At 41.7% G+C, this 12,224-nt stretch overlaps 1 pseudogene; it reads right to left on the bottom strand.

Moving 5' to 3' along the window:
• Nucleotides 1-3,025: 3,025 nt before the first annotated feature.
• LOC113197949 (large ribosomal subunit protein uL18-like) lies at nt 3,026-10,949 on the bottom strand (annotated as a pseudogene).
• Between the last annotated feature and the right edge of the window lie 1,275 nt (nt 10,950-12,224).

The following is a 12,224-nucleotide window of genomic DNA, read 5'->3' on the forward strand; positions in this document are numbered from 1 at the left end:
ACAATATCTTTATTTTACTTATTTTTATGTGGTGCCAGTGCCTCACACATGCTAGGTGTGTGAGCCACAAGCCAAGCCCATGTTGGATTTTTTACATTTATTTTTATGTTTTTATTAGTGTATTATAGTTATGCATAAAAGTGGAATTTAATGTGATACATTCATATACACATATAACATAATTTGGTCAATTTCTTTCCACAGTTCTTTCCCTTTCTCATCCCTCCACTCTCTGCTTCAGTCCTTCTTTTATACCACTATTTTCTCTTCTATATTCATGAGATCTCCTTTTTTTATTCATTTTTTTTTCTTTCTAGAGTTTGCATATGAGAGAAAACATTTGATCTTTGACTTTCTGAGTCTGGCTTATGGCACTTGGCATGATGTTCTCCAGTTTCATAAGCAAATACCATAATTTCATTCTTCTTTATGGCTGAGTAGCATACCATTGTGTGTATATATACCACATTTTCTTTATTGACTTGTCTGTTGATTGGCACATGGGCTACTTTCATAATATGCTTGGCTATTATGAATTGTGCTTCTATAAACATTAGTATGCATGTATCAGTATAGTATGCTGGTTTTAGTTCTTTTCAATGAATACCAAGAGTGGTATCACTGAATCATATGTTTGGTCCATTCCTAGTCTTTTGAAGAATCTTCATACTGCTTTCCAAAGTGGTTGTCTTAATTTGCAGTTCCACCAACAATGCATGAGTATACCTTTTTCTCCCTATCTTCTTCATTATTTATTGTTGTTTGTATTCTTGATGACTGCCATTCTAAGTGAAATAGAATCTCAGGAAAGTTTTGATTTGCATTTCCCTGATTGCTAAGGATGTTGAGCATTTTTTTCATATATTTGTTGGGCATTTGCATTTCTCCTTTTGAGAAATGTTTATTTGGTTCTTTTGCCCATTTATCAATTAGTTATTTGGAGTTTGGGTGTTAAGTGTTTTGGGTTCTTTATATATTCTTGATTTTAATCCCCTGTTGGAAGAGTAGCTGGCAAGATTTTCTCCCATTCTCAAGATCTCTCCACAATCTTAATTGTTTCCTTTGCTATGCAAGAAGCTTTTTAATTTAAAGCTGTTCCACTTTTTTTTTTTTGTACCAGAGATTGAACCCAGAGTGCTTTACCACTGGGCCACACTCCCAGCCCTTTTTATTTTATATTTTATTTTATTTATATTTTATATTTTATTTTAGAGACAGAGTCTCGCTACATTGCTTAGGGCCTCACTAAGTTGCTGAGGCTGGCCTTGAACTTGGCAATCCTCCTGCCTCAGCCTCTGGTGATGCTGGGATACAAGCGTGCTGTTCCACTTATTGATTCTATGTTTGATTTTTTTAAGAGTCTTGTTAAAGAAGTAGGTGCCTGCACCAACATGTTGGAGTGTTGACCTTATGTTTTCTTCTAGCAGTTGTAGTGGCACAAGGAAAGTTCATGAACTCTTGATTTAGTGCAGGTTCAGATAGGAAAATGTAAACACTCTAGGGTATAACTACCTTCATGATGTAAACACCTGACTATGGTCTTCAAATGCTAACTAATCACTGCTGAATATGTATATCTTTTTAGTATAATTTATATGTTAACTAGAACTGTAAAAATTGTTTATCAATATGAATAAACATTACTTTTCCTTCAAAATACATGCCTAATGCACCCCTTATTCTTACCTCTACTGCCCCCACCCTGCACTAATTTTTCAAAATACCATTTTGTAGACAGATACAATATTTAATTAAATAATTGATTCTTTGAATCCAAGATGTCATGGGTTATAAGATCCAACATTCCTTAATACACCAAAAAAAAATTGCTGCCAATTCAAACTGACATATTATTATGGTAAAATTCTCCCCAAATTCAGAGGTAATACAAAGTGAAAAAAGTAGGTGAAATAAAGTATATCACAAAGAATTGATATCAAAGTGCTTTGAAGTAAATTATAGACAATATAAAATACTGTGCATATACAATATAACATGATAAGGAGTGTGTGTTTTGTTTTCTTCACTTATGAAAATCAGAAGTTTATTTCTCAGGGCTGCCAACCTGCCACAAGATGGCGAGAGCTCCAAGGAAACATAGGGAGAGGCAGTGACTGGAAGTAAAGGCAAACACGTAGGTGAAAGATCAACAACAAAAACAATGATGGGTCTGTCATTTGGGAGCTTCCAATGGGTTTATTTCAAAGCTGATAATAATAAACAGAAAAGAAAGTACCTTAGGAGAGCATAAAGATGGACATTTAACATTCCATTTTGTCTTGTGTGTTCTGGGCTCTGATTTCCAGACAGTGTGCATGGGCAACTAAACATGGTTGGTGGACTCATTGGCAATCAAGGCTGTTTAATGTTTCAGAACTTTCCTCAGCCCCTCTCTGCCAGGCTTGATAAGTGGTTCATAACAAGACAAAGCTAGCCACAAATTTTTCTGATTACTATAAGGCAATGTATTTGTTTTTGGCACAGAATATGTAATAGGGAAAATAATAGGATGCAAGCTCTGGTATATTTCTGTAGGATGAGTAATGAGAGAGGTGAAGTCTGTCTCGTGCCATAAAGGAATTACCACGAGAGATCCACAATGACTCTGTGGAGAAATATTAAGAGCCCTGGACTCTAATATATTGCTACTTACATGCAAAATTGTGGAGGAGAATTTGTCAATATCTAGAAAATTACATATGCACACACTTTACTTCCTGGAAACTACTCCAAAAACATACTGAAAAAATGCAAAATGACATATGCCCTTTGCTGCTCTTCATTGACATTATTTATAATGTGAATAGATTAAAGAAACCCAATGTAGCCACACAATGAAGTAATACATGATTAAAAAAGGAATGAAGACAATCTTTGTATATTGACATGGATGGTCTTCAGGATAATATAAATGAAAAAAGGCAAGGTAGAAAACAGTTTTTATAGCGTGCTATCTTTTGTGTACAAAAGGAGAGAAATACACACACCTGTGTGTATATGTGTGTATGCATATTTGCTTATATTTTTAAATAGCAGAATGAGCTTTCTTATATATCTCCTCCATCTTCTCTGGAATTTTGTTCTTTATATAATGAGAGAGCTGTTGCTTGTAAGCATCTTTATCTTCTTCCACCAGGGAATGCATATAATCTGCAAAGTTATGATCCATGAAGTGCTTCCAATACACTTTTGCATTAAATTACTTGCTTTCAGAATCATAACCAGGAAATCATTTGGTACTCTGAGGGATAGACAAGCCTCTATCCACTGCTCCTGTCAGAGCTCCAAAAGTTTTATTGCCAATGGTATATCTCTCAAGGCCTGCATCCAAACAGCAAGTAAAGGTACAAGGATGATCATCAATGCTTTCCACATTGTATTTATCTCTGGTTACCTCCTCTTGGCCTTCACAGAAATTGCCCATGACAACTTACTGAAAAGACTGATCCAGCAGCAGGCCCATATAAGATGCTGCAGCATAATCTCCCAAGCCAATATTCATGTCATATTTTAAAAAAAATATTTATTTTTAAGTTTTAGGTGGACACAATATCTTTATTTTACATTTATGTGGTGCTTAGGATTGAACCCAGTGCCTCATGCATGCTAGGTGAGCACTCTACCACTGAGCCACAACCCCAGCCACTGATGCCATATTTTGATAGGTGGTATGCATAAGGTGCACATACTATCATATCCCCTTCTGTACAGTCATTAGCAATATGACAAGTGATACCTCTATTAATAAATGAATTACCATCTTGTATTCATGTATGTTGTACTATTCTTATCTTGGATCACTAAGGTTTTCACTGTGATCAAAAGACTCAACAAGAACAACTTAGGGGATGGTAAGTTATTTTGGCTCACAGTTTCAGAGGTTTAGTCCATGGTCAGCCAAGTTCATTGCTCTGGGCCCAAGATGAGGCAAATCATCATGGTGGAAGAGCATGGCAGAGAAGTGCTGCTTACCACAGGGCAGCCAGGAAGCAGAGAATGCAGCATGGGGGCAGGCAGGGAATGCCACAGGGAAGATGCACCCTTACATAGCACACCGCCAATGATCCACCTCCTGCAGTCACATACCACCTACCTATGGGTATGACTCAGTACATTCAAACTAGGATGGACTGATTAGGTTCCAGCTCTTACAGTCCAATCATTTCACTTCTAAATATTCCTGAATTAACACAGGAGCTTTGGAGGGAAACATCATATCCAGACCATAACAATCACCAAAGTTTCCAAATGCAGTAATCAATTTAATCCTCTCATCTTCTTCTAAATTTGACTTCGTATTTCTTAAAGTAGGCCTTATTCTTAATAACTTTAACAATCCCCGTCTACAGAACATACATATGTATGTTCTTGACAAAGACCTTCAGGCCCAGTAGTGGTACAGAGGGAAAAATATATTTCTTATTGTTAAAACATGTTCTTCCTAGCTCTTTTCCTTAAAAAGCCTGGAAACAATGACAACCTAACAGCAATAAAATGCTCTTAGGACCCAGGTTTTGTTCTTTTTTTTTTTTTTTTTTTTTTTTTAAATTTTTTTTTTTTTTTAAAGAGAGAGGAGAGAGAGAGAGAGAGAGAGAGAGAGAGAGAGAATTTTTAATATTTATTTTTTAGTTCTCGGCAGACACAACATCTTTGTTGGTATGTGGTGCTGAGGATCGAACCCGGGCCGCACGCATGCCAGGCGAGCGCGCTACCGCTGAGCCACATCTCCAGCCCCAGGTTTTGTTCTTAAAACTTTTTTTTCCACTGAGAAAGAGCCAAAGTTCTTTGAATAAATGGCTATACAGGTCTGCAGCAGTAAACATACAAGATGATCCTGGGAGATCTTGTAGCAGAAAGCAAGAAACTGTCAAAGATTACTGGGTTTCTATCAAAAGAAAACAAAGGAGCCAATTTAAAGACGATTTAACTGATCAGTCATATGACAATTTGTGCAAAAAAATGGACACCTAATTTTAGTTCTTGCATGTTAAAAATGACATTCCCATCCTTACAAAAAATAAAAAGCTGGAGGTCACTAAAAATGGTGGAGAAGAGAATTCCAGGGTTCTTTCTCTCCACAAAGGAAACTAGTAAACTGGCAAATTATCACAATCCATTTTCACAAGAGAGAGCCTACAGAATGGGAAAAAAATCTACCTCACAGACCTCAAATAGAGCACTAATCTCCAGGATATATAAAGAACTCAAAAACTTAACACCAAAAAAACCAAACAACCCAATCAATAAATGGACTAAGGAGCTAGAACAGACACTTCTCAGAAGAAGATATACAATTGAACAACAAATATATGAAAAAATGTTCAACATCTTTAACAATTAGAGAAATGCAAATCAAAACTAAGATTTCATCTCACTCCTGTCAGAATGGCAATCATGAAGAATACAAGCAGTAATAAGTGTTGGCGAGGATGTGGGGGAAAAGGTATACTCATACATTGCTGGTGGGACTGCAAATTGGTGCAACCACTCTGGAAAACAGTATGGAGATTCCTCAGAACACTTAGAATGAAACCACCATTTGACCCAGCTATCCCATTCCTCGGTTTATATCCTAAAGGACTTAAATTCAGCATACTTCAGTGATGTAACCACATCAATGTTTATAGCAGCTCAATTCACAATAGCTAAACTATGGAACCAACAATGGAATATTACTCAGCCTTAAAGAAGAATGAAATTATGGCATTGGCAGGTAAAAGAATGGAGCTGTAGAATATCATGCTAAGTGAAGTAAGCCAAACCCTAAAAACCAAAGGCCAAATGTTTTCTCTGATAAGTGAATACTGATTCATAATTGGGGCGGGTAGGGAAGAATGAAGGAATTTTGGATTGGGCAGAGGGGAGGTAAGGGGAGGGGGATGTGGGAGTAGGAAAGATGATGGAATGAGACAGACATTATTACCCTATATACTTATATGACTACACTACCAGTGTGACTCTGCACCATGCACAGCCAGAGGAATGAGAAGCTGTGCTCCATTTCTGTACAATGTGTCAAAATGCATTCTACTGTCATGTATAACTAATTAGAACAATTTTTTTAAATGAGGGGAAAAAAAGAATCCATTTTCACAGAACTCTGGAATCTAGTTTAAAAAAGAAAAAAAAACTAAAGTCAATGAAGGGAAAGCTTAATGAAGAAAGAAGCTGTTGCCTTGCATGCTCACTGTCTCTCACTACCAGAGCAATGGCAGCTATAAAGATGGCAGCTCCCACTCTTGGTGCAGGTTTCTTGTGCCAGAGGAAACCAATACAGACCTTACTCTCAAAGAATTGTGTGTGTGCATTTTGACCTGTCTGGTGGTTCCCTAAAGAAAGGGTACAACACTTGTTCATTGCTGGTGGGACTGCAAATTGGTGCAGCCAATTTGGAAAGCAGTATGGAGATTTCTTGGAAAGTTGGGAATGGAACCACCATTTGACCCAGCTATTCCCCTTCTTGGTCTATTCCCTAAAGACCTAATAAGAGCATGTTACAGGGACACTGCTACATTGATGTTCATAGCAGCACAATTCACGATAGCAAGATTGTGGAACCAACCTAGATGCCCTTCAATAGATGAATGGATAAAAAAAATGTGGCATTTATACACAATGGAGTATTACTCTGCATTAAGAAACGACAAAATCATAGAATTTGGAGGGAAATGGATGGCATTAGAGCAAATTATGCTAAGTGAAGCTAGCCAATCCTTAAAAAACAAATGCCAAATGACTTCATTGATATAAGGGGAGTAACTAAGGACAGGGTAGGGACGAAGAACTAGAGAAGAAGATTAACATTAAACAGGGATGAGAGGTGGGAGGGAAAGGGAGAGAGAAGGGAAATTGCATGGAAATGGAAGTTAATCCTCAGGGTTATACAAAATTACATATAAGAGGAAAGGAGGGGTAAGAGAAGAATAATACAAGTGGAAGAAATGATTTACAGTAGAGGGGGTTGAGAGAGAAGAGGGGAGGGGAGGGGAGGGGAGGGGAGGGGGGATAGTAGAGAATAGGACAGACAGCAGACTGCATCAGACACTAGAAAGGCAATATGTCAATCAATGGAAGGGTAACTGATGTGATACAGCAATCTGTATATGGGATAAAAATGGGAGTTCATAACCCACTTGAATCAAAGTGTGAAATATGATGTATTAAGAACTATGTAATGTTTTGAACTACCAACAATAAAAATTAAAAAAAGAAAGGGTACAAGGTTTTGTCTTTTACTCAGCTGACTCTAAACATTCCAAGGGCAGGATTTCAAGGCAAAAGTATTGGTTGCAGCAGCCTGTAACAAGAGATAGTTAACAGTTGTTAAGTAGACTAAAAGGCTTGGGAAGGAAGAGGCTTGGAAGAGATACATGGAGGAATAAGGCATTTTAAAAGCTCCCACCTAAATGAAGGATATGAAAAGGCCATGCACATACCCACTGCAGAATGCATCATGCTCTATAACAGCCTGAAAGCACCTTAAGCTTTTGCTACTGGTTGACAGAGAGTGATGACTAAGGCACAGTTGTAATCCCCCACCAAAAAAAAAAAAAAAAAACAGACAATACATATTTATAACTCACAAAACTGATAAAGAGAAAAAAATGAAACATTTATCTTGACTTTTCTGTATACATTGTGATTCAGAGTAAGCAAATAGCTAATGAGAATTTCCTATTTATAGAAGATTGGAACTAATAAATGCAGAAGAAATGCTCACATTAGAAAAATCATCATTTTACACTTTCTTATTGAAATAACAGATATATAGAGAGGTTATTAGATAAAAAGTTGAGCCAGCCATGGCTATGCATGCCTGGAATTCCAACACCTTGGGAGGCTGAAGCAGGAGGATTGTGAGTTCAAGGTCAGCCTCAGCAACTCAGCAAGACCCTGTCTCAAAATAAAATATCTCAAAGGGCTGGAGATGTGGCTAAGTGATTAAGTGCCCCTGGGTTCAATCCCCAGTACCAAAAACAAACAAACAAAAAATAAATAAAAAGTCAATGGGAATCTTTATAATAGGGAGATAAGCTGGTATCACCTGAACCTACTAATGAATGTTAGCATCAATCAAAATGAGATAGGCAGACAAAATACACCTCCTCATGCACTGTGGTAGGAAGTACATGGCACCATTTATTAGGTATCCTTGCCTAAAAATTGACCATGAACCTAACCAAACCTCTAGATCTCACTACTGATTATTAGGAAATACAAGGGACAAAGGGCAAGTTAAACAATATCACCAGGAAGCAATTGACCAAATATAGTGCATCCAACACTCAACAGAAAAAAAATGACCCAATCTCTTCAACAAATCAGTGACATAGGAAAGGAAAGATATGAGATAGGAATTTGGGCATACAGGAAAATAAAGATATACTGAGTCACAAAAAAGAAGCACCCATGAGCTTTTGGAATGCAAGAAATGCCCATGAAACTGAAATGAAAAACAAGCAACTCCTGAGCAACCCAGCCTATGTCTTACCTGCAAAATGTAACAGGATACAAGGGCAATGCACAAGTGCTAGAAAAACTGGTGTGAAATTGTGTGACTCCACCCAGACTCCTCCTCTAATCCAGCCTGAGCTACTTTCCCTTTATAAATACTAACACCCCAAACAAATGGGTTGCTGTCTCTCCCTCTGGAGATGGGCAGCTTACTCCTTTGAAAATGTGTTTCTTGCTTTACCCACAAAGGCTTCTCTCCCTTGAGATAACCCACATCCTCCTTTGAATGTGTATCTGCTTCCCTACATAAGTCTATGTCTTTGATGGGCACCTGCTGAAATTCTCCTGAGTTGAGATGCCCCTCTCCAAGAATTCCTCCTGTGACAGATGGACTACTATAGAATAAGAGAGAACTAAGAAACATTATCAATTGTTAACAGTTTGGCTCTAAAATGTTTCCCAAAAGCTCATGTGTTGGAGGTTTGGTCCCCAATGCAACAGTGTTCAGAGGTGGGACCCTTCAGAGGTGATTGGATCCTGAGGGCTCTGACCTCATCAATGAATTAATCCATTTATTGATTCATAATTTGATGGGTTTTTGGGGGAGAAACTTTGTTATAAAAGTGAACTCTCTGCTTTCCAGCTGCCATGAGGTGTGCAGCCTTCCTCTGCTGCATGCTTCTGCCATGATGCACTGCCTTGTCAAAGACATAAAAATAATTAGAGACAATGGAATAAAACCTCTGAAATCATGACCCAAAATAAATCTTTCCTCCTTAAATTTTTTTTGTCTCAGGTATTTTGTCACAGCAACACAAAGCTGGCTAACAAATAAATCATCTACAATCAGTGGACCTTGTTTGGATCCTGATTTGAATAAACTATAAAAAAGACATCTTGAAAACAATTATGAATTGAATATGTACTGAGAATTAAGAAATTATTGCTGACTTCGGTCAACATGATAGCAGTATGATTTTTAAAACAAACTTATCAGTTACAGATGTATACCAAAGTAATTTCTGTGAAATTTTCTTTAAAATCCTCCAGTCAGGTGAAAAGAAAAGGTGGACTGAAGAATAGATGAAATAATATTGGCAAAGTGATAATTATAGAAGCTGTGATGGTACATGGAGGTTCATTATATTATTCTTTCTTCTTTTATGTATACTTGATCATTTTTATGGTAAAAAGATAGAAAAAAAAATGCCTGTAATCCCAGCGGCTCAGAAGGCTGAGACAGGAAGATCATAAATTCAAAGCCAGCCTCAGCAACAGTGAGGCACTAAGCAACTCAGTGAGACCCTATCTTTAAATAAAATACAAAATAGGGCTGGGACTGTGGCGCAGTGGTTCAGTGCCCCTGAGTTCAATCCCCAGTATAAAAAAAAAGATAGAAAAATAAGTCTGGGGTAGGAATATGAAGCCTGTATTCTATTCTTTAATTTGCCCTTAATTAATGGCCAAGTCATTTCACTACAGTACCTCAACTCCCTCCTCAGTAACACAGACATAATAACAAGTTAAAATTCACTGTGTCTATTATTAGTCCAGAGTTCTACCAAGTAGTGTACAAGAATAAAGGAAATGGATATATTTTACCTATATGCCTGCTTATTCTTGAAGCATCAGAGTGGGACAGGAGGACCAACAGGAGAAGAAACTGTGCTTTTGGAAATATAGAATATTATGAAAGAAGAAAATCATCACCTCTAATTCTACTACACAGCAATAACAAATTAAAATCTCAGTGTACATTTATACAACTTCCAGACATTGTCTATAAATACAACATATACATGCCTTTTTAAAAAAATAAAATTTGGGAGAGATCCAACATGGCGGCCGGCGAGGAAGCAGCGACTCCAACGTCTCCACTTTAAAGGGATAAGAAAGACCCACCTGGACAGCTGCAGCCTACACACGGAGGAACTCCTAGCATAATTCCCTTTAGAGGAGAGCAGCCGTGATCTGGTAGGTTTATTGGAAGTGACAGTTTGTCCCAGAGAAGTGGATCTTGGGCGGCCACTCGGGCACAGAGGTCTAGTCCGCAGACATTAGCCACTCCGGCAAGGGGCTCCCCCGGGAGGCCTAGCTCTCGCTTTGCAAGCAGCCACCCCACCTGTCCGGTTCCTAACCACGCGGCCATAGCTAACCGGCTCCACAGGTGGCAACGCGGAGGGTGCAGAAGTCAAGTCCCGGAGCTAGCAATCGTTTTTGCAGCGGCGGTTACCCTGAGCGGCTAGGGCCGCCCCGCCCGAACCCGCAGTCAGCCTCCGCCATCCGGGCTCCCCCGGAAGGCATAGCACTCACACTGGGAGCAGCTACTTCTCCCTCCGGGTCCCTAACCACGCGGCCACAGATAACCGGCTCCACAGGTGGCAACGCGGCGGGTGCAGAGGTCAGGTCCCGGAAACAGCAATCGCTTTTGCAAGCGGCGTTTACCCTGAGCGGCTTGGGCCGCACCGGCCGAACCCGCGGTCGGCCTCCGCCATCCGGGCTCTCCCGGAAGGTATAGCACTCACTCTGGGAGCAGCTGCTTCTCCCTCCGGGTCCCTAAACACGCGGCCACAGATAACCGGCTCCTCAGGTGGCACCTCGGTGGGTGCTGAAGTCAAGTCCCGGAGCCACCAATCGCTTTGGCAAGCGGCGGTTACCCTGAGCGGCTTGGGCCGCCCCGCCCGAACCCGCAGTCAGCCGCCGCCATCCGGACTCCCTCGGAAGGCATAGCGCTCACTCTGGGAGCAGCTACTTCTCCCTCCGGGTCCCCAACCACGCGGCCACAGATAACCGGCTCCACAGGTGGCAACTCGGCGGGTGCAGAGGTCAGGTCCCGGAACCAGCAATCGCTTTTGCAAGCGGCGGTTACCCTGAGCGGCTTGGGCCGCCCCGCCCGAACCCGCGGTCGGCCTCCGCCATCCGGGCTCCCTCGGAAGGCATAGCGCTCACTCTGGGAGCAGCTACTTCTCCCTCCGGGTCCCTAACCACGCGGCCACAGATAACCGGCTCCACAGGTGGCAACTCGGTGGGTGCAGAGGTCAGGTCCCGGAACCAGCAATCGCTTTTGCAAGCGGCGGTTACCCTGAGCGGCTTGGGCCGCCCCGCCCGAACCCGCAGTCAGCCTCCGCCATCCGGGCTCCCCCGGAAGGCATAGCACTCACACTGGGAGCAGCTACTTCTCCCTCCGGGTCCCTAACCACGCGGCCACAGATAACCGGCTCCACAGGTGGCAACGCGGCAGGTGCAGAGGTCAGGTCCCGGAACCAGCAATCGCTTTTGCAAGCGGCGTTTACCCTGAGCGGCTTGGGCCGCACCGGCCGAACCCGCGGTCGGCCTCCGCCATCCGGGCTCTCCCGGAAGGTATAGCACTCACTCTGGGAGCAGCTGCTTCTCCCTCCGGGTCCCTAAACACGCGGCCACAGATAACCGGCTCCTCAGGTGGCACCTCGGTGGGTGCTGAAGTCAAGTCCCGGAGCCACCAATCGCTTTGGCAAGCGGCGGTTACCCTGAGCGGCTTGGGCCGCCCCGCCCGAACCCGCAGTCAGCCGCCGCCATCCAGACTCCCTCGGAAGGCATAGCGCTCACTCTGGGAGCAGCTACTTCTCCCTCCGGGTCCCCAACCACGCGGCCACAGATAACCGGCTCCACAGGTGGCAACTCGGCGGGTGCAGAGGTCAGGTCCCGGAACCAGCAATCGCTTTTGCAAGCGGCGGTTACCCTGAGCGGCTTGGGCCGCCCCGCCCGAACTCGCGGTCGGCCTCCGCCATCCG

Source organism: Urocitellus parryii, chromosome X (assembly GCF_045843805.1).
Source record: "Urocitellus parryii isolate mUroPar1 chromosome X, mUroPar1.hap1, whole genome shotgun sequence".
NCBI lineage: Eukaryota > Metazoa > Chordata > Mammalia > Rodentia > Sciuridae > Urocitellus > Urocitellus parryii.